Here is a 21,797-nt window from a genome sequence, read left to right as displayed (position 1 = left end):
GTGACTTTCTGAAAATCTTACTGCCCTCACGTTATTGAAGCGCACATATTTGACTTCATAAGTACTCCTCCTTGTGTAGATAATAATTATTTCTGACGGAAATATACTGCATTGTAAGCATTTACGGAAAGTTGAAACATGTGCGCTCAAAACAAATTTTTTCATCGTTAGGGATTTAGTAAATATTGATGTAGAACTACTTTAAAGCTGGAATTTTTTTATTATGAACAGCCATTCTATCGGAAAGAATTTTAAAAAGGATGTACTTTTCATTTCTGCTTCTGTAGAAGCACAAGTATTTTATTTGAACATCATTAAGTATTGTCAAGGTGGTGGTGGTGAAATGCATTTATTAATCTATACGTACAGAGAGGTTCTCGTGGAGAGGCCACTAGTGGGTCTCGCCCTCATTCCTGTACCCCGTTGGTCCTGACCTCGGCGCAGGTCCGCAGAACCAGGACCTGTTGGGCCGATAGTTCCTGGCAGCCGAGCAGAGCCGCCTCCCTGTCCTCTCAGGTAGGGGAAGGGGTGTTGGGGGAGAGAAAGATTTGGCCTGCATGTCCAAATCATGTGAAAGGTGTCGGCTGCCTGCCCACAGAATGAGCAGCCGCTGTCAAAAGAAGAGTCAAATTGCTTGAAAACCGCCGGGCGCAGCAGGGTGTTTGTAAAGAGCCTAAGGAGAGTTCGTTCGCCAGCTTTACCCAGTTCCTTCATAGGAACCGGTTAGCGCCGGTGTTCGGCACGATAGTGCTAAGTAATGTCTTTAAAAGAAAGAAGAGGACTGTGATATGGGTTAACGTCCGCCCAAGAAATGCCTGGTGGCCGGTGGGTGCGCGGGCTGCCTCATGGGCGGCTTCGTTACCTGGCATGCCATGGTGGCCGGGGACCCATATGACTCAGCGAAGAGCTGGATCGTAGTCGCGAGTGCTCTGGTGAATTATTTGTTAAGCAATCGGAGTAATCCAACTGAACTCAAAGTTGCGACAGGCTCCGGGAGAGTCTGTGAGGATGAATTTAGAGTCGGGATGAGTAGCCCCGCCGCGGTGGCTCAGTGGTTAGTGCGCTCGACTACTGATCCGGAGTTCCCGGGTTCGAACCCGACCGCGGCGGCTGCGTTTTTATGGAGGAAAAACGCTAAGGCGCCCGTGTGCTGTGCGATGTCAGTGCACGTTAAAGATCCCCAGGTGGTCGAAATTATTCCGGAGCCCTCCACTACGGCACCTATTCTTCCTTTCTTCTTTCACGCCCTCCTTTATCCCTTCCCTTACGGCGCGGTTAAGGTGTCCAACGATATGAGACAGATACTGCGCCATTTCCTTTCCCCAAAAACCAATTATTATTATTATTATTAGAGGTTGCGAGGGTGATCGCTACCTCCTCCGCATGATTTGAGCTGGGCGCTCTGAACGAGAGCCCGTCCACCTGTTTTCCCTAGTGCATGACTCAAGCTGCGCACAATTTCCCCCTGGATTGGTACGGGCCTGTAATGTCACCGTAGAAGACGTGTTTCTTTGAGCCATAGTGGTGGTGCAAAGCATCCACCTGTGCCTGGCGCCAGCCATTATGGTCCTACTTGTTCATGTTAGCCGGAAAAGGTCGACCATAGAGGGTGCGTCTCCACAGTTCAGGCACTTGAGCCCGTTCCACCGTATGGTGGCCATGCTATATATGTAACCGGCCCAAAACGCTGCCACAGGACACGTTATGAGCGAGACGCGTGTATTGGTTAACGAAATGCGCCTCGCGAAGTTCCCGATAGGTGTTCACCATCCCCAAGGCGAGCAGTCGCGCGTTGGAAGTGGACATCGTGAGGTCGAGGGCTCTCTTGAAAATTTTGCGGGGTACAACCTCCAATCAATCTTCGTCATGTTTCTGTAAGCGGAGGTAAGGAGTCGAGTACAGTACACGACTTGTTACGAAGACATGGGCGAGCCGCACTGCATCCTTACCTCGCAACCCTCCTCGCTTGTTGGAAACGCGACGAACCTTTCGGCCTACCTGGTCGCGTACTTTGCGGAGTTTAGCAAGGGTCGTGTCTGCCTTGCGATGCTAATTAATGAAGAGACCGAGTATTCGCAGCTCCTGCGCTTCACGGATAGGGCCGCTGGCGAGAGAGAGCTGAACGGAAATTTTGCATTTCGGAGAATGTCGAATATGCACAAATTCAGACTTGTACGGAGAGTACTGGACGCCGCAGTACGTAGCATAGTGTTCTGCTGTAATCGCCGCTGCTAGCAGGCATTCCTTCATCTCTCCTATGTTTCCCTTAGTAGCCCAGATGGTGATGTCATCGGCGTACAGTGCATGCTGAGCACCGCCGACACCCGCGAGCTGTGCCGGGAGGTGCATGATGGAAATAATAAAGGGAAGCGGGGAAAACACTTCGCCTTGCGGTATGTCCCGCGATCCCATCTCAAACGGGCCGTAACCAGTCACTTGTATGCGTATATAAGCCGAGCGGTCTTTTAAGAAATGTTTGATGTAGTTGAATGTATGTGGACCACAGTTGGTCTCACTGAAATGTTTTAACATGACGGCGTGTTTAACATTGTCAAATGCACCCTTCCGATCGAGTGCTAGTACTATCTTGTCAATGTGTGGGTGTTCTATGGGTCCGAGAACCTCGCGATGAAGCTGTAAAAGTATGTCTTGGGCGGACTAATGAGGTCGGAAGCCGAAGATGGTTTCGGCGAAGGTGAGCTTGCTCTCGAGATATTCCGAGAGGCGGTCACGGGCCATCGTTTCCATCAGTCTCCCTACGCATGAAGTGAGGGACATGGGCCGGAGGTTGTCTGTGTTTGCAGGTTTTCCCGCTTTCGCGATAAAGTTTACCATGATGTCTTCCAATCGGGTGGCAACAAAGTGTCCGCGGTCTAAATTACGTTGATATATTCAAGTAGGTTTTCGTACGCCCGATCGGGAAGGTTTGCCAACAGTTTGACTGTGACCTTATCCCTCCCGGGCTCCGTCCTCCTGCGCATTTTGGCAAGCGCCGTGCATTTTGGCAAGAGCCGTGCGAAGGTCGTTAAGTTGGAAAGGCTGACCCAGTTCCAGATTATCGCTGCCTGCATAGGAATAATCCTGACCGCACGGATCTTGATCCTGATTGAGGTATTGTGAGCGTAATACATTCGCTAGCTGCTTTGTGTTTCCTTGAAAATTGTGTATCGCGCGAATGAGGTATTTCTGCGCTCCCGAGCGCATTTGTGTAGGTTCTATGAGACTCTGAAATAGCCGCCAAATGTTGCGGCTCGACATCTGTCTTGCTGCCCTCTGGCATCTATCTACCCACTCATTGTCAGCGAGCTGGGCAGCATACTCGGCAGCTTGCTGGGTGAGGTCAGAGATGCGAGTACGGAGCGTACGATAGTGTTTCTGCCGCCGCCATCGCTTAATGAGGCTGCGGCGAGCTTACCAGAGGTGCATCAGGTGGGTATCCACGTCCGATGCACGCCCCGTAAGCTGCATGTTCTTTTGATGTGAACGGAGTGTTTGCTTGAGTCTGTGCGCGCAAGTTCAGTAGTCTTGCTCCAAGAGAGAAGTTACTAGGAGCGCCTGGTGGAAAGCATTCCAGTCGGGAAGTTTAGCTTGTGCAAGGGGGCGATGTGACGGTCGATTGTAAATTACAGTGTTCAGCATGCAGTGGTCGCTACCGAGGGTGTCCTCAGTGTTGATCCACCCTGCGTGTCGGTTGTGTTTCGTGAGAGTATGGTTGGGGCAGGTGTCCAGAGTGGCGAAATTTCCTACACGTGTCGGGTGGGCAGGGCCGGTTAGAAGAGTGATGCCGAGCGTAGATATAAGTTCCACCAACTTACGACCACGTGGCTCTTCCTTGCGACAGCCCCACATGGGACAGGGGGCGTTAAAATCGCCCACTATAATGAGAGGGTCGCGACCCGCGATCCTTAGCACTGTGCTAAAGATGTTAGAAAAACTGATGTTTTTGAGTTTCGGGGGCCAGTAGATTTTAAGGATGTCTGCGGGACTATGTCTTCTCCGTAGAGGGATGACAGAGACCATCACGTACGAATATTTCAGATTTAGGTCGAGATTAATCTCTTGCTCTGTGTAGGCGTTATAGACTAGGAGACAGGTGAACGGGTCTCGTTTAAAAGTAATATAGCCCGAGAGCTTGACCGCATCCCCGGTTTCTTTCAACGAAACGACGGCGGCGGGGTATTCGAGGGTGTCAATGTACGCCCTTAAGTTGGCGCGTTTGGTCCTTTCTTCGAAACCCCGACAGTTCCACTGTACAAGAAAAAAGCTAGCTGTCTTTGCGGGGGGCAGCGCCCTCTAGGGGGTTGGTTGGTAGGAGACGCAGCCATGCTGATTTGAAGAGAGATTGCCTAGGAGAGGCGAGACAGGTTCCGTCACCTGCAGCGGGAGTGGTTCCGGCTCCTCCGATAGTTCGGTTAGATCAATGTGTCGGTTGAATCTTGATGAGCGGTTCTCGTCTTTTACGGGTCCCATTCGGCGGAGAAGCCGATGGTTTGACTCTAGCCACGTCTTAATATTTGCTGTCACGGCGGCCATAACTGTGGCTGTTACTGCTTCGACCAGGATGTCTTGGATTTGGCCAAAATTGGACATCTCAGTCGTTAATTGGGCGAGGGCATTTTCGAGGGCGGTGAAACGCACGTCAAAGCTAGAGGGTGTAGGGGCCCCCGGCCCTTCTTGCATCGGTTCCTTGGATACCTGGGCAGTGGGCGGGGAGGACCTAGCCGTTTCTTGAGCATGAATTTTGGCGTTGAGTTGAGCATTCTGTGCCTGGAGAGTCTCGAGGTCGCGGCGGAGGTCCGTGACCTCAGTGTTAAGGAGGGAAGGAGGAGGAAGATTTGGTAGAGGAGAAGGTAGGGGAGTATGGGGAGGCGGAGGAGGCCCATCTCGACTGCCTACCTAGGGCTGTGGTGTCTTCTTTGGCGTGCCAGGCGGAGGGCCCAGGAGAGGCGGAAAATCCCAGTTTTGGAATGCGGGGACACCTGGATCACGTGACACCTTCTGATTAGTTGATCGAGGAGGCTTCGGGGCATTGTCCGGCAAGGCGCCCTCCGGTGACGCTTGTCCGATTGCGCCTTGCACTCTCTTGTTGCTAGGCGGGGGAACTTTCGGAGAGGTTCCAGAACCCGGAACCGCCGCACTCTGGGGTTGTTTTCTATGACTGGTCGTGTTTCCTGGTTTGTGCAGCCGTCGGAACTTGGCTTTGCAGTCTTGAGAGCCCATATGATGGGCGCCACCGCAGACGATGCAGGAAGGATTTCACTCGTGGGACGCCATGTTGCCGTCTTCGAGGACTGCTACTGTTTGACCGCAGTGTCCACAGCGATTATCTTGATGATTCGTGCATAATTCCACGCGGTGACCAATGGTGCGGCATCGGAAACACGCGCGAATAGTTCGCTTATATTCGCGCGCATGAGTCACCACACCGCTATAGTGCACGTAACGCGGTACTCTACGCCCCACGAAGGTGAGCAGGGCAATTGTCGACTTCCCCAGCTTGCGGATGAAGGCTCTCTCCTCCGCGCCACTGGACTTCAGATCTCAGGGTGGTAAAAGTTTCCTGCTCAAGGACCGTAATAATCCTCTTGTAGACTTTACCATCGACTTTGGCATGGCCGACCATCGAGATGCTGCAATTGGAAGGTTTAAGGGTACATTCGCGAGCAAGCGCGTTCGCCGCATTCACGTTTTGAGTGGTGGTGATGATGATATTCGGGTCCCAGATAGGCCAGATACTAACCTTGCCCACCGAAGAGGCATTTAAACAGGCTTACAGCCAGGCACCAAGCTTACCATTCTGCAGGACCGTCTTCAGAGATATCGTCAATCTAGGCTTGATGACAATCGTGAAATCTTATTTGCGGAGTCGAGGCATAGCGGTGGGCCACCATTTCTTCGATACCACTGTCTGAGAGAGAAAAGGGTTGCAGCTTGCAGTATTCGGATGCACAGAAACAGCGGCACACACGAAGGGTCCATTGACCGCCGACGTGTTCAGGCCTTGCTGGCGTTTAAAAAGTGCCACCAACGAGAAGAGACCTTCGTCTACTATCTCCTTAGTTGGAGTGCAAGTTTCAGGCGGCGAGAATGCGCCTGCGACAACTTCTTTCTGTCCATGCCATCGTCTCGGGATCGTACCCCCGGCGAGCGGAGGCCGCCATGGCATCCGCGAACAACGCTGGAGACTGGCTTTTTGGCTTTAGGCCTAGCAGGGGCTCCCACACGTTGAAGACATAAATGGGCCTAAAAGGCCCAAAAATTAGCCCACCTGTTCGAGAGCGGTATCTTCGGGTGACGGAAGATGTTATCCGTCTAGCAGAGGCAAAATTTGCGCGGTCGTCTGGAATTTTTCAGTAATCCGGACGAAACTTCCCGGAGCCGAAATGAGGCGGATCCGCTCGAGACGCGCGGCGGCCACGTTCCGAGTAGTGTCAAAGATTTACTTCCTTCAGAATGCTTCCATACTTTTTAAAGTTCAGGCAGCACGTTTAAAAGGTGAAAATTGGTTTTGGGGAAGGAAATTGAGGCGACACGCAAAAGGGCGCTTCCGTTTCGCCTCCGTTTCCTTTATTCTGGAGCCCTCCACTGCAGAGCCTCTTTCATCTTTTCTTCTTTCATTCCGTCCTTTATCTCTTCCCTTGTAGCGCGGATCGGGTATCGACCGAGATATGTCAGATATATGAAAATTGTTTTTTAGGAAAAGAAATGCCGCAATAATTATCTCATATATGTCCGTGGACATGAGAACTTTGTCCCAAGGGAAGGAAGGCAGGTGGGAGTGAAAGAAGAGAAACAGGTGCCATAGTGGAGGCCACCGTGAAATTTCAACCACCCGTGCACCTTTAACGTGCACTGATGTCGCACAGCACAGGGGCGCCTTAGCGTTTCGCCTCTATCGAAATTCAGCCGTCGCGGTCGGATTTGAACCAGGGTACTCCGGCTCAGTAGCCGAGCGCCCTAACCACTGAGCCACCGCGGCAGGTTTGCGCCGCACTGCCCATTGGTTATGGCGCTCGACTGCTGACCCAAAAGACGCGGGTTTAATCCCGGCTGCGGCGGTCGAATTTAGATGGAGGCAAAATTCTAGAGGCCCGTGTACTGTGCGATGTTAGTGCACGTTAAAGAACCCCAGGTGGCCGAAATTTCCTGAGCCCTTCAGTACGGCGTCCCTCATAGCCTGAGTCGCTCAAAAACGGAGAGCGGTGACGCACTGTGCGTATGAACGGGCTGACGTTACGCCGCCGTTCTACTTTACTTTTTGACATGGCACAAAGGCGTTGCACTTCCAACAGTGCTGTGCACCATCGTCTACTTCAAACCTAGGAGGGAGAGCAAAGGAAAATGAAGAAAACTACGGTAATTCCTTATTTCCTCCCGGCTCTGTTCTCTGTTCTGGCTCGGCTGCTCTGCTCTGCTGGGACGAGCGGCTAAGTTTCAGGTGGCTTCTCGTTTTGTGGGCTTTAAGCACGCGGTAAGGCTGTAAGCGCGGGCTGTGTCTTCTCAGTATTCCGGCCAGGGGAGCTCCCCCTGGTCAGCTTCTCTGCCCCTGATCTCCTGCCTTTGGAAGCTTTTTTGCGCAGCGGCGTCGGCAGTATTCCTGTTATTCTGGTGCCTCAGGATGGCGGTGCAATCAAGGTGACAAACCCTGGAGGAGCGGGTCGGGCTGCTCTCCAGTCAGCCCCTTCTCATTATGAGTCAATCTCCAAGGAACGCCAGTTTAGACGTGGCGGGATTCTGTGTAGAACGTGAGACCTCGACTCTGTCAGAGATTTACTAAGGGCCTCATCATATGCCTCGTTTCGGGTAAGTTCCTAAATCCTTTCACATCTAGCTTGCACAAAAGATATTGCTCGAGGCGTGAACTCTTCCCTTTCTGCAGCAGAGACTCTTGAGCTTCAGTCTCCTGCAGGTGTTGTTGCTGTGCACCGCTGCAGCCGGGATGTAAACAACATACAGGTGCCTACCGAATCTGTGAATTTAACCTTTGCCGGCACTTCCTGCCCCTTTGAAATCAAGGCATGGCCTGTAATTTTCCGCGTAGACCCCTTGTCATGTAGGCCCCCGCAGTGCAACAACAGCTGGCGCTATGGCCATAGCGCCGGCGGTTGCAAATCCAACTTGTGTGTCCCTCCCGATTGCAGGAAATCCAAATTTTAGACATAAGTGACAGAATACCATGTTTGCGCCGTGATGATATTACAGAGGTTAGAGAACGTGCCCACGGTTATGCCGGTGTGACCGCTCGTCAAGGCGTCATGTTAGACTCGACGCTGTCAGAGTCAATTGCGGCTGCTATGGAGGCTTCAATGTCTAAAATGGTAGAAAGGTTTGTCGCAAGTGTATCGGAGTGCCTTACAAACGTTCTTGCGACTCAGCTTACACACGCCGTGCAGGCCGGTTTGGCCTCTCTCTCGACAGCTATTCCCTCTACTCTTACCCTGTCTACAATTCCTGATCTGTCTCAGCCCCAGGAACGTACTACAGCCTCTTCCGCGGTAGTTACCTCGGGTACTTCGAGTGATGATGGTATCATCTATGATTCCGAGATGATGGAGCCTGATGCGCGGGTTCTCAAGCGCAGCGGGTCACCCATGTCTCATTCGCCGTATTGTCCACGTACACAGCCAAAATCAAATAAGCAACAGTTTGACACCCAGCCCAAGGATACCATTTTGGGGCAGGCAGTTGCTGCTTCAAGCTTTCACAACCATAGCGTCGTTCTGAGTTCTTCAGTGGAACTGTCGCTTTATTCTTTCAGCTTCCACACATGTACACTCCATTTCCACCGAGCTTAATCTGAATGCCATAATACTTCAAGGAACCAGGCTTTCAACCGACCAACATTTTCATTTCAAAAATTTTAAAATGAATTTTTTAATTTCGCCTAGATCGCCAGTCAAGAGGAGGAGGTTTACTAACTTTAGTCTCTTCAAGATTTTGCGACAGGGCTAAGGTACAGTGTCTACAAATTTCTTCTGACTGTGAGATTTTGGCATTAGATTTTGTACTTCCTGAATGCTCTCCATTTTCCATAGCAAATTGTTATTTCCCCTCTGGAGTACAGGATCTTAGACCTCTCAACTTGTTACTCGCTAACTGTAAAAACTCAGTTCTCGTTGCTGACGAGTTCAATTCTCATCATGTGTCGTGGGGTTTAGGACTAATCTATGCGGCAAGCACCTTTGGGACTGGGTTTCTGATCATAACGTGTGGGGTTTGACATGGGGAAATAAGTACGTTCTCCCCACTCAATCGCGGCTGACACGGTTCAAAGCCGCCCGAACCCCACCCCGTGATCGCGTACGCTACCGAGCGCTCGCCGACCACGGCGGGCCTTGCTCTGGGGGAACAAAGGAACGACACATTGGCTGACACAAACAGGCAATTAGTGCTACAGCAACAATAACGCCAGCTAGCAACAAGGCACGCTAATGAATCGAGGTCGTCCGACTCACCAGCAAGGTTCCGAGCGAATGTTCGCCCGCGCTAGGGCAAGGGATATAAACTCCGCAGGCCGGACGGGACGAGTACGGGAGCCTGTCTCCCCGTCGCTTCTTCGCCCCGCCGGCGAAGAGCGGAGCCGCGAGCGACGCGTCCGTTCGCGGCGATTATCCCAGCCGAAGATCCCCCTCCCACGCGCGGGATTTGGCACTCTCTGCGCAGCGATGCTGGCGCCCTCTCTTGCCAGTTAATATAACTCACAAGGGAACGCGCTCAGCCTCGAGGTGAGACCGCCACTGCACGGTGCCTCGCGGGAAAGCAAACTCAGGGGGCTGGAGGGCAGGTCCCCACAAACGTTATCTGAATAAATTCATGATCGGCCATTTACCTTCGCACACAGACTCAATCTGTTTTATATCTCACGTTCACTAGTCCTGGCATTGGCGTAACGAATTGGTCGACGGTTGATTGCGGCAGCTCAAGTTACCATATACGCATTCAATTTTGATATCGTATGTTGTGTAACTCCTGCGTCTTCTCAGTTGCGGTCATATGCACATTATGACAGATTTCAGACGGCGTTGCGCTCTGCCCTTGCGTCAGTGTCTAACATCGCCGAGGCTCACCAGTCAACAAGCTTATGTCTGGCTATAGAAGAATGGCGTGAAAAGTCGGAGTTTCTTGTGCGGCCTACAGAAGGGAATTCTTCTACCTGGTGGATTGTGGACTGTACAATAGATTACAGACGGAGGAAAAAAGCATGGAAAAACTTCTTCATAACCAATGCCCAAATACCTGGAGGGATTATAAACTTATTGTAGCGAAGTTTAAACGCACAGTTTTTCGTGCGAAGGAAAAAGATGACTCAGAACATTTCGATTATCTTTCAAAGTCGGGCAACCGACGTGCACTATTCGGCTTTCTGCGGAGTATAACACTGCTCACGTCCTCTAGTAATTTACAGTCGTTAGTTATATCACCTAAAGAAGTTATCCTGGTGGTTGAATTGATTTCCACGGGCCTGCAAAAGCTGTTTTCGTCTATACTGCCTTTGCAACCAATGTTGTTTGCATCAGTGGTGCCGAGTAATAATGCCTCACAAGTTAATCTATCGGAGCTTTCCCAAGTTGTACAGAGATTACCAGCGGCAGCTCCTGGCCCTGATGGTGTCACTACAGAGATGCTCAAGATTCTCTGAGGAGTCTCCCGACTCCTTACTGCACCTTATAAACTACTCTCAAACACGCTTGGATTCCCTCTGAGAGGAAGCTGGCCAAGTTGATGCCTTTACTTAAAAATCTGGGTGAAGGCTATGAATTGGATAATATTAGGCCAATTTCTTTAACATCAAACATAGTAAAATTAATAGAAACGGTATAAATAATTCAGGTGTCAGCCTTCGTGGAGAGCAAAAATATACTCAGCCCTTGTCAACTCGGATTCCGGCCATGGTGTTCGATATGAAATGCACATGCTGATCTTGAGAGCAGAATTCGCCTTGCTTGTCGTCAACGCCTGGTCGCGGCTTTGGTTACGTTAGACGTCGCCAAAGCTAACGACAGTGTACAAATCTTGATCATAATACGTAGGCCACAGTCTCTTCAGTTTCCAGATTATATAGTTGCTTGGATATCTGAATTTCTTTCTTAACAGGGAATTCTTTCGCGCAACTAATGGTGTTCATTCAGAGAGGTACAAGCAAAGGAGAGGTGTGCCGCAAGGAGCTGTTTTTTCCCCTGTGCTCTTTATATTCTGTATGGCTCAATTCCTCTCCATCAACATGTACTATTAGGAATGGCCGCCAGCTGGTATTAGGATTGGCGCCAGCATGTCTCGAGGATTGCCACCAAGACAGAATCTCTCGCCAGGTGTCTGCTGGGTGCATTTACCGCGCTCGCCCGGTCGTTGCTGCGTGGGACAAGCGGGGAGCAGGGTTCTGCGAAAATCCCTTTAAGGAGTCGCTGCCACGGGCCGCGAAGTGGGTCCGGCTGTCTTCCGATTTTCCCCGTCTCCACCGACCCGACTACCCCTGGCCTTACGGGCACAGCACCAGCGTGGGAACGGATCGCCACAGTGTCTTGTCTGCAGGCTTCGCCGGCCATCGCTAATGGCAGAACCAGTGGGGATTATCTACCGACGGGGCTGCGCCTCGGTTTCTTCGAAGTTCATCGACCGGCAGAGAGCGGGCCGACCACCTGACGTCTCCTGCCAGCCCGACGGGGTCCTGGCCGCATACCCCTTTCCCTCAATCTCAATTTATGCCAGGGGCGTATTCATGTGTGCGGAGGTGTCTGTGTGTGATAGTGAAAGTTTTGTCCACACCCACTACGGCAATGGCGTCCCCTACCTGGGGAATCTAGGGAAGACGCAGTGTATAAAACTGGACTGCAGATGCAGTTGTAGCAGCTCACTTTTGAACTCAAAAGTTTGTGAACATATAAAATAAACCAAGTCTTCTTCCTCCACTAACGAATCCTTCACTCAGCGGCACTCCTGTCCTGGACGGAGCGGGCGTCATCTTGACCGAGGTTGTGTCGAGAAGCGACCCCGATCCCCACCTTCAACCACTGGTGGCAGCGGTGGGATGGACCAGGTGACATCGTTCTGAATATACGGGTGAGCGCTTTGTCTTTGTTCTATGATTCACCGGGCTTCAAACTCTGGGTAAAAAGTTTGAACTGCTGGTAATCGGGTGTCTGTAGCACAATGTAGTTTGCACAGAACTATAGAACATTAGCGAGTGGGCAAAGCCACCATTTGGGGCAACGATCATGGACTTCAAGAAGGTTGATAGGGAAGAGCTGTTGCTGATGTGTGATGAGTTAGATGTGGAAGTGGAGGAAGGAATGAGGAAAGGGGCAATCATAAAAGCAATCAATAATAGCGATGCAGACGAAGAAGCGATGTAAATTGCGTGGGAAATGGCAAAGAAAGAGCTAGAACGGCGAAGAAAGAAAGCAGAGGATGAAAAAAAGAGAGCAGAGGATGAAAAAAGAAAGCAGAGGATGAAACAAAAGAAAAGCAAGCCGCAGATCAGATACAACTGAAAATGATGGAGCCCCAACTCGAAAGCCAGCGTCTGGTAGCCAAAAACGGGGGAACAAGCATTAGTGACAGATTAAACAGGGTAGAGTCTCACCGTACTGTCAATTGGATGTATCCCTACAAGATGGGCGAAGACATCGGTCTGTATCTAATTAACTATGAAAGGGCGTGTCAAAAGAGCAAAATCGCAGAAAATTTGTGGTCACAACGCCTGCTAGATCTTTTACCATGCGAGGCGGCTAATGTGATCGCCAGGCTCAGCGAACAGGATGCGGAAAATTATGAAAGGTGAAATCTGCTCTACAGGAGAAATACCGCCTTTCAGATGAGGCATTTCGGCAGCGTTTTAGGGAGGGAACAAAAAAAAAAGCAATGAGGATTAGGCAGAGTTTGCGTACACATTGTAAAGCAACCTTGTAGAGTGGCTTAAGGGGGCAGGCGTGTGCGAAAGCAGAGACAAGGTAGCGGAGTGCGTCTGTCTGCAGCAGTTTTTCCGCAGCATTCCACCGTCCGTAAAACTATGGGTGCAGGACAAAGAAAAGGTAGAGACAGTAGAGCGAGCAGCTCAACTCGCAGACGAATTCTCGACGCGGTGAAAGGCGACTACGGAGGAAGGCCAGTCAGAAAGAGGAACTACCTCAAAAAGTATTTTTCTTCTAGACGGCCGGCTCTAAATGGAAACGTGGGGCAGGGTGTAACACAATAAAAGTCACCGAAAAGGCTCCAGAGAACAGCGGCAGTCAAACAAAGGACGAAGGGGTAGAAAAGGCGGGGAAAAAGGAGTTCAAGGCCAGGCAACCGTTGCGGTGTTATAACTGCCAAGAAACAGGGCACATCGCTGCAAGATGTAGAAAACAGCAATTGGTGTTCTCGTACGTAAACGGTAGTGATGAAGACCTAGAACTGCTTCGCCCCTACCTTCATGAGTTAGAGGTAAATGGCAAGCCTTGTAAGGTGCTCAGGGACAGTGCGGCTACGATGGATGTAGTGCACCCATCCTATGTTACGTCTGAGGATTTCACGGGAGGAGTAACGTGGATTAAACAGGTGTTGGAGTAGCACAGTGTTTGCTTACCTATGGCAAGGGTTGAAATTTTAGGTCCGTTTGGGAAACTGGTGACGGAGGCAGCCGTCTCGAAAACAGTTCCGCTGGAATATCCTTATCTGTTCTCAAACCGGTCTGACTGGCTGTTGCGTGAGCGAGGGAAGATCTTTGGAGAAGGAAAAGTGCAGGCACTAACGCGCTCTAAAACCCGCCAGCTCGCCGCTCAGTTAACACAGGACCTGGGACAGGGAGAAGCAGAAATCGGAGCAGAACCTCAAATCATGGAGCCAAACCTAGTGGCTGAACAAGGGGTCGAGGTTGTCGCTAGATCAGGCGACATCGACGCAGCTGCGGCGCCAAACGAACCGCAGTAAATAGAGCCGGTGGGAGCGTCAATATTGGCCCCGACTTCGCGCAGTTTTGAGCGGCTGTTGGAAATAGACAGGTATATGCTGAAAGCAGAGCAAAAGAATGACCTTAGTTTGAGGCGCCTGCATGTTACCGCGAAAAAGGGCATAGCAAGGCGTAACATCACGATACTCGGAAAAGGCGGACTGCTGTACAGGCACTACAGAGATCCCAAAGGCAAGACGTTTGATCAGCTGGTGATTCCGGAAAAATACCGGGCGGACCTTCTGAGAGTGTGTCATGGGAACAGCTGGTCGGGACACTTGGCGATCAAGAAAACGAAAGAGCGACTTTTAATGGAGTACTATTGGCCAGGGTGCTTCAAAGACGTGGAGCGGTACGTGAAGTCGTGTGACGCATGTCAACGAGTCGAGAAACCAGTATACTAATGGAAGGCTCCCCTGAAATTGGTTCCACTGATCACAGAGCCTTTTCGGCGGTTAGTGATTGACACGGTAGGACCCCTACCGCAGTCTAAATCGGGGTAGAAATATCTCCTTACCATGCTGTGTCCAGCAACAAAATTCCCCGAAGCAGTCCCCCTCAAAGAACTAAGCTCTACAGTGATAGTGGACGCTTTGCTCATCACCTTCGCACAAATCGGTTTTCACGCGGAGATTCAGGCGGATCAGGGAACCGTGTTCACCAGCGCCTTAACCACCACCTTTTTGAAGAGGTGCGGTATAAAGTTAATACACAGTTCGGTATATCATCCCCAGTCGAACAGTGTCGAGAAAATGCACTCCGTGCTCAAAAGGGTTCTACGCGCGTTGTGCTATGAACGGAAAAAAAGACTGGGAGAGCTGTTTGCCGGCAACGCTGTTTGCTCTCAGAACAGTTCCCCATGAAGCGACCGGATTCACCCCGGCTGAACTTGTGTATGGGAGAGCCCTGCGTTCTCCTCTCCGGATTTTGCGAGAATTCTGGGAGGGAACAGGAGAAAGCCAAACTGTCGTGAGTTACGGAATTGCTCGACCGACTAAGTTCTACGCGTACCCTAGTAGAAGAAAACTTGAAAGCGGCACAGCAGGGGGCCAAAGTCTATTACTATCGAAACGCAAGACAACGAACATTTCAGTCGGGCGATAAGGTTATGATTTTGCGACCATCCAGGAAAAACAAAATGGGAGTGCAGTGGGAGGGTCCGGTGGAAGTTCAGCACAGGCTATCAGAAACAACCTACGTCCTGAAAAAACCCGGCAAGAGAAATGAGGTTACCATCTACCACTGCAATTTGATGAAACCTTATGTAGGCAGGGAGGAGGTGGTAAATATGATGTTAAACGCACCAGAGGAAGTACAGGCTGATCTACCTGAGTTAGCAACAGACCGCGATGCGGATTGCAGCGTCCAGGACATTCTTGCGCGCTCTGCGAGGGCTGATGTTCTGAAAGAGGAACAGGTAGATGAACTTAAGGGTCTTTTGGGGGAATTCAAAGCAATGTTTAGCAGTCGGCCAGGGAAAACTGACCTGATCCCTCACGAGATCGAGCTGACCTCCTCCGAACCAATCAGGTCAAAAGCTTATCGAGTGTCACCACGTCAACGGCAGATCTTGGAGACGGAGATTAAGCGAATGCTCGAAATCGGGGTAATCGAACCAACTGAAAGTGAGTACACTTCCCCTATGATTCTTGTCGAAGTGCCAGGTAAAGAGCCTCGTCCATGCGTGGACTATCGAAAACTCAATGCAATCACCATAGACCAGCTCTATCCGATTCCCAATATTGAAGGGAGAGTGGAGCGGGTAAGTGGGGCACAGTTCATCTCTACGTTAGATCTGGTGAGGGGATATTGGCAGGTTCCTCTCTCAGACACCTCGAGCCGCTAGGCCGCCTTCATTTCACCATTGGGACATTCAGTTCTCTAGTGTTAAGCTTCGGCCTCAAGAACGCACCATATAGTTTCTCCAAATTAATGGATATTGTACTTAAAGACATGCAGAGCTATGCAGTCCCCTACTTGGACGACATAGCCATTTTTTCGAACAACTGGGAGGAGCATATCGCGCATCTGAGAAGCGTGTTGGCAAGGTTGCGGGACGCTGGGCTCACACTGAAGTCTGAAATGTGTAACTTTTGTTGTTCACAAGTGACCTACCTGGGACACATTGTAGGTCGTGGAACTAGGCAGCCTTCGGAACTTAAAATTAAGCCCATAGCGGACTTTCAAACGCCTAGAACAAAGAAAGACATCCGCTCTTTTCTGGGGCTTGTTGGATATTATCAGAGGTACATTCTTCGCTATTCTCAACGAGCGAGTCCATTGACAGATGCACTACGAAAGGGAGAGCCCGAAAGGGTTTTTTGGAATAAAGCAAAGGAGAGTGCCTTTCAAGAGCTCAAGAAAGTACTCATTTCACGGCCCGTATTGCGGACGCCTGAATACACAAAAGAGTTTGTAGTTCAGAGCGATGCGAGTGATAGGGGGATGGGCGTTGTATTGAGTCAGGTCGGAAAAGACAACAAAGAGCATCCCATCCTGTACGCAAGCCGGAAACTGACGCTAAGGGAGGAAGCTTACAGCGCCTCAGAAAAAGAATGCGCATGCTTAGTCTGGGCAGCACAAAAACTGTCATGCTACTTATACGGATCAAAATTCGTTTTTGAGACGGATCACTGCCCACTCACGTGGCTGAGGCAGATGTCTCAAAAGAACGGACGCTTGATGCGGTGGAGCCTCATCCTTCAGGAGTGCAACTTCTCTGTGAGGTATAAGAAAGGGAAAATGAATGGTTTAAACAGGCTATTCTGAAGTGCTTAAGGTGAAAAGGGTCCTCAAGCTTTTATGAGTGTGTGCGTGTGTGTGTGTATTACTAGAGGACCAATGTATGTTTTTTTTTCAAGTTTAGTTATCTACTTCGATCCATTTCATGCATGGCTCTGACTTTGTTGTGGCCCAAATATCCATGATACGTTGACTTAGATGGCTGAACTACTCGGAGTCGGAATTTGTTATGTTATTACCTTATCTGTTGGGATAAGCCTGGTGGATCAGGGGCACAGACTGGGTGCTTTCGCGTCGTGTGGAGCATTGTTGCTGGGGCCGAACCGGCCGCTGTTTGCCATTGTGGGAGGTTTGGGGGTTGTTTTCGTGCTCGCAAAAGATAACCGGTCATCCCATTCCCAAGACCAGCCCATCTCTCATCGGCAAGAGATTGCTACCACTGGCCGAACGAGATTTTCCTGGCCGCGGAGGAGTTATTAGGAATGGCCGCCAGCTGGTATTAGGATTGGCGCCAGCATGTCTCGAGGATTGCCACCAAGACAGAATCTCTCGCCAGGTGTCTGCGGGGTGCATTTACCGCGCTCGCCCGGTCGTTGCTGCGTGGGACAAGCGGGGAGCAGGGTTCTGCGAAAATCCCTGTAAGGAGTCGCTGCCACGGGCCACTAAGTGGTTCCGGCTGTCTTCCGATTTTCCCCGACGTCTCCACCGACCCTACTACCCCTGGTCTCACGGGCACAGCACCAGCGTGGGAACGGATCGCCACAGTGGCTTGTCTGCAGGCTTCGCCGGCCATCGCTAATGGCAGAACCACTGGGGATTATCTCCCGACGGGGCTGCGCCTCGGTTTCTTCGAAGTTCACCGACCAGCGGAGAGCGGGCCGACCACCTGACGTCTCCTGCCAGCCCGACGGGGTCCTGGCCGCATACCCCTTTCCCTCAAGCTCAACTTATGCCATGGGCGTGTTCATGTGTGCGGAGGTGTCTGTGTGTGCTAGTGAAAGTTTTGTCCACACCCACTAAGGCAATGGCGTCCCCTACCTGGGGAATCTAGGGAAGACGCAGTGTATAAAACTGGACTGCAGATGCAGCAGCTCACTTCTGAACTCAGAAGTTTGTAAACATGTAAAATAAACCAAGTCTTCTTCCTCCACTAACGAATCCTTCACTCAGCGGCACTCCTGTCCTGGACGGAGCGGGCGTCATCTTGACCGAGGTTGTGTCGAGAAGCGACCCCCATCTTCACCTTCAACAGTACGCACTTACGTCTATGCGGACGACACACCGTTTTTTGCGGCTTCGCCGGATATACATTCCCTGCATGGTCTGTTGCAGTTATATCTGCGTACACTTGAGCACTGGCTGAGCAGCTTACACCTGAATTTAAATGTTAGCAAGTGCGCCATCCTTGTTTTACCTCTACAGAATCCTGTAGTGGTCTCTCTCACTTGCCACTTACAACCAATACCGCAGGTTCAATCCCTAAAATACCTAGTGGCCATTAATGACGAGAAACTCACCTGGGGACCCCACATTGACAATTTCGCAGTGAAGGGGGCTCGGGCCGTGGTCATGTTGCGTGTAATGTGTAGTCACCGGAGCGGCATGCGAAGAGATGCGTTATTAATGATTTACAAAATGAATGTCAGGCCAATTTTGCAATTTAGATACGTGTTGTTTTCAGGCTCGGCTACATACAAACTTCGTATTCTCGTCCTTTTGGAGTGTAAAGCACTTACGATGTGCCTCGGCCTCCCAAAATTTGTGGCTACCAATTCGCTGTATCTTGAAGCCCACATTCCCTCTCTTATCTCGACTTTAATTTTTAACTGTGGAGATGTACCTAAGAATCTACGAATCTCATTTCCACCGTTAACAAAGCATTTTCTTTTGCCAGCCGACGTCCTTTTTTAGTGCCCTCTGGTCTCGTTTTAATACCCCTCAAGTTATGCTTGTGCAAAGATTACTTGAGCCTTTAGATGTGAACATTTATGACATCCTTCCTGCGGTTTGCAGAGCGCCCACTGTCCACATTGTTTTCGACAATATTTACCCCCAAAATGCAAAACTATTGCCACCCTGTATTCTAAATGGTCTACTGGACGATCATCTAAGGACCCTACACACAAAAATCGCAATAGCAACTGACGCATCGCAGTGCAATGAAATGGCAGGTGCGAGAATATTCTGTTCGCAATTAGCCGGTCCTTTTCACTGCACCTTCCAGATTTCACCCCTATTTTTGAAGCAGAGTTTCTGGCAGTAGTACTTGCTCTACGAAAGCTAGACACCTCTATTACCACAGTAGCAGTAATTACAGATTCTTTATCTCAGTGTTCGTCCCTCGCCGCGCATGTTGGCGGTCCCATTTTCAACACATTCTTGTCCCTGCTTCCTGCGCATTTGAGTCTTGTTCATTTAGTATGGGTTCCCGGTCACAGCAGTGTCACAGTTAATGAGATTGCTGATACGCTCACGAAGGCTTCCCTAAGCGGCCCCGTGTTGCCTATCATACCGGCTACAGCCTATATTACAGCACCTAGGTTTCGGCGAAGCGCGTTTTTAAGCACGCAGTACACAACACTTGTAAAATCGGCGGATTATCAGCACCACAAATATTCTTGGAACAGGCAAGTCTGTCGATCTCTGCAGCTTGAAGTATCTCTGACGACGCTGCGGTGCCGTATCACTTCTATAAATTTCTATTTACAAAGGTCGGGTTTGGCGCTCTCGCCCCTTTGTGCATTTTGCCGTGAGCCTGAATCTGCTGAGCATTTTTTGCTCTATTGTCGCCGATACGCCTCTTTGAGAACGAAGTTTCTGGAGGAGCCCTTGCGGCCCCTTGGTTTTCAGTTTAAGCAGCCCGCTCTTTCTATCATTTGGTGCCACCACATTTGGGATCAGACACAGATCTGTTTGCACCACTGTTGTAAATTTCCTGCTAGAATCTCACCGACGGCCATGCTAAGTGTTACAAAATTTTCCTTTCTTTCAATTATTACATTTGACTTAATAAGTATGTATCAGTCCCTATCTTTATTATTATTATTGCTAATTTTAAAATCAAAAATTTTTTCCTTCTCTCTTCATGAGGCAGAATCCTCCGGTGTTGCTTTCCCGCGTGCTTTACATATTAATTACTTGATTACAGGTGAATAGCCACCCGATTCTTGGCGATCTTTCGCCCCAGTATGGGTATGTGCCATCTTTTAATAGGCTAACAACAACAACCGCAACAACATTTCCTCCCCATGTCTCACAACCTTAGGAATGTTTGGAGGAGGTTTGAAGTAGACGTCGTGTGCACAGCACCGTTCAAAGTGCAACGCCTTTGTACCATGTCAAAAAGTAAACTAGAACGGCTGCGTAATGTCAGCCCGTTCGTGTGCACAGTGCGTCAACGCTGTCCGTTTTTGGGCTGTGCTTGCGGCTTCGTGCATGAGGTACCGCTTTCATTCAAAAAAGTGTATGTTCGCCAAACAGGACGCCGCCGTAACGTTCAGCTCATGAAACATGATAACCTTTCTTCAGCCACCCTTCGCTCAAGAATCGCTGAGCACTGTGCAGAGTGCACCTAGAAGATTAAAAAACGTGCAAGGCTGTTTTCAAAGACACCGCTGTCTTGTACCGGCATCGTGATCAGCGTATTCGGGAGATTATGAAGGCGTACTTTATCGGTAAGAAAAAGATGTCTGTATTAGCGCTCCTTCCATCACGTTGTGTGAAAAATAGAGACAATTTTTAGACGCCTCATTATGTGTTACCTGCTGCTCTGTGGCATAAGTGTACTTCCGTTTGTTTTTGATTGCACTTTGGAGTTGATCTTGCCCTCTATGCTATCTATGCACTGCGTGCCGTTGGCACCTACGCCCTTTATTTCTGCATATATATTGCGTTCCTTCACAATAAAATTTAGTTGAGAGACAGCGGTTGCTTTGTTCCCCTTCTAGTGTCTTCCGTCCTTCCGCGCTGAATTTTCTCCCAGAATAACCTCTGTACAAGCCTCATGAAGGAAGCCAAGACCCCGTTGTCACCACTTCGCGCCCTTTTGCTTGCGCTCCCAGACAGCCTTAGAGCATGGGGCGGGGGGGGGGGGGTAGCGGTCTCGGTCACAAAGAAGATGCCCTCGACTCAGCGTGGCAAGCTCAGCCGCAGACCAGCTACCAAGTGACAAGGGGGTTGGCCGTTTGGTGCCCAGCTTTCGCCAGTCGCAAACCAGAGAATGGTTCGAAGCCAAAGGTTCACAAAAGAAAACAAAGTTTATACAGCTAAGAGACGATACAAAGGACTTCACTATCACTCGTAGGAGCACATACAAAGTGATTCACAAATATCATCCGACGCGTGCAAAGTAGCACTTGAGAGAGATAAAAATTCAGCCAAATCTTTGCACCTAAAGTGCACTAACACAGAGAGAGAGACAAATAAACAAAACACAATTTGTTCACTGGCCACTTCGATAGTCCGACGACTTGATGAGCACGACGGAGGAGGAGGAGGAAAACTTTTATTTCTATTTACAGTGAGAGGTCGATGGGGCGAGCCGGAAGGGCCCGTCCCTTACAAACACTAGGAGGGAGCCCTAGTCCGGGATCCCTGTAGCTTCCGCAGCGGCTCGGGCTCTAGCTACCAATGCCTGTTGGGCATGGAGTGCGGAGCAGCCGCGCAGGGCAGCTTCCCAGGCCTCTCGAGTGGGGTGGAGGTGGGGTGGGTAGGCAGGATTGGAAGGGCATGCCCACACCATGTGGTAGGTGTCCGAAAACTCCTCCTCACAGTGTGGGCACGCGCCCGAGAAAGAAGAATTGAAGTGCTTAAGTACTGCCGGGCACAGTACAGTATTGGTATAGAGGCGGAGAAGCCAGCGCTCCTCCACCCTGGTGAGGCCTTTACAGGGAGGGGGATAGAGACCATGAAAATTTTGATAAAGAGAGGTGATCTCTTTAAAGGTGATGGCCGGATTGAAATTGAATTCCGGATCAGGCCGCGGATGAGGCGACGCCCGGTGAGTAAGCGCGCGGGCGGCAGCGTCGGCTGCCTCGTTCCCCTCAAGACCCGCATGAGCCGGAGCCCACACTATGGTACGATGGGTCGGAAACCCTGTGTAATCGCATGCGTGGAGAATTTTGAAAGCACG

The 21,797-nt window shown here is 50.4% G+C and overlaps 1 protein-coding gene across 2 annotated transcripts in view; it reads left to right on the top strand.

The window, feature by feature from the left end:
* Nucleotides 1-21,797, top strand: part of LOC144130119 (uncharacterized) — a 344,089-nt gene that overhangs the window by 219,334 nt on the left and 102,958 nt on the right. The window lies entirely within an intron of this gene.

The sequence above is a fragment of the Amblyomma americanum genome, chromosome 4 (assembly GCF_052857255.1).
Source record: "Amblyomma americanum isolate KBUSLIRL-KWMA chromosome 4, ASM5285725v1, whole genome shotgun sequence".
NCBI lineage: Eukaryota > Metazoa > Arthropoda > Arachnida > Ixodida > Ixodidae > Amblyomma > Amblyomma americanum.
Note: the sequence above shows the minus strand (reverse complement) of the source record. Positions and strands in the feature narration are given on the sequence as shown.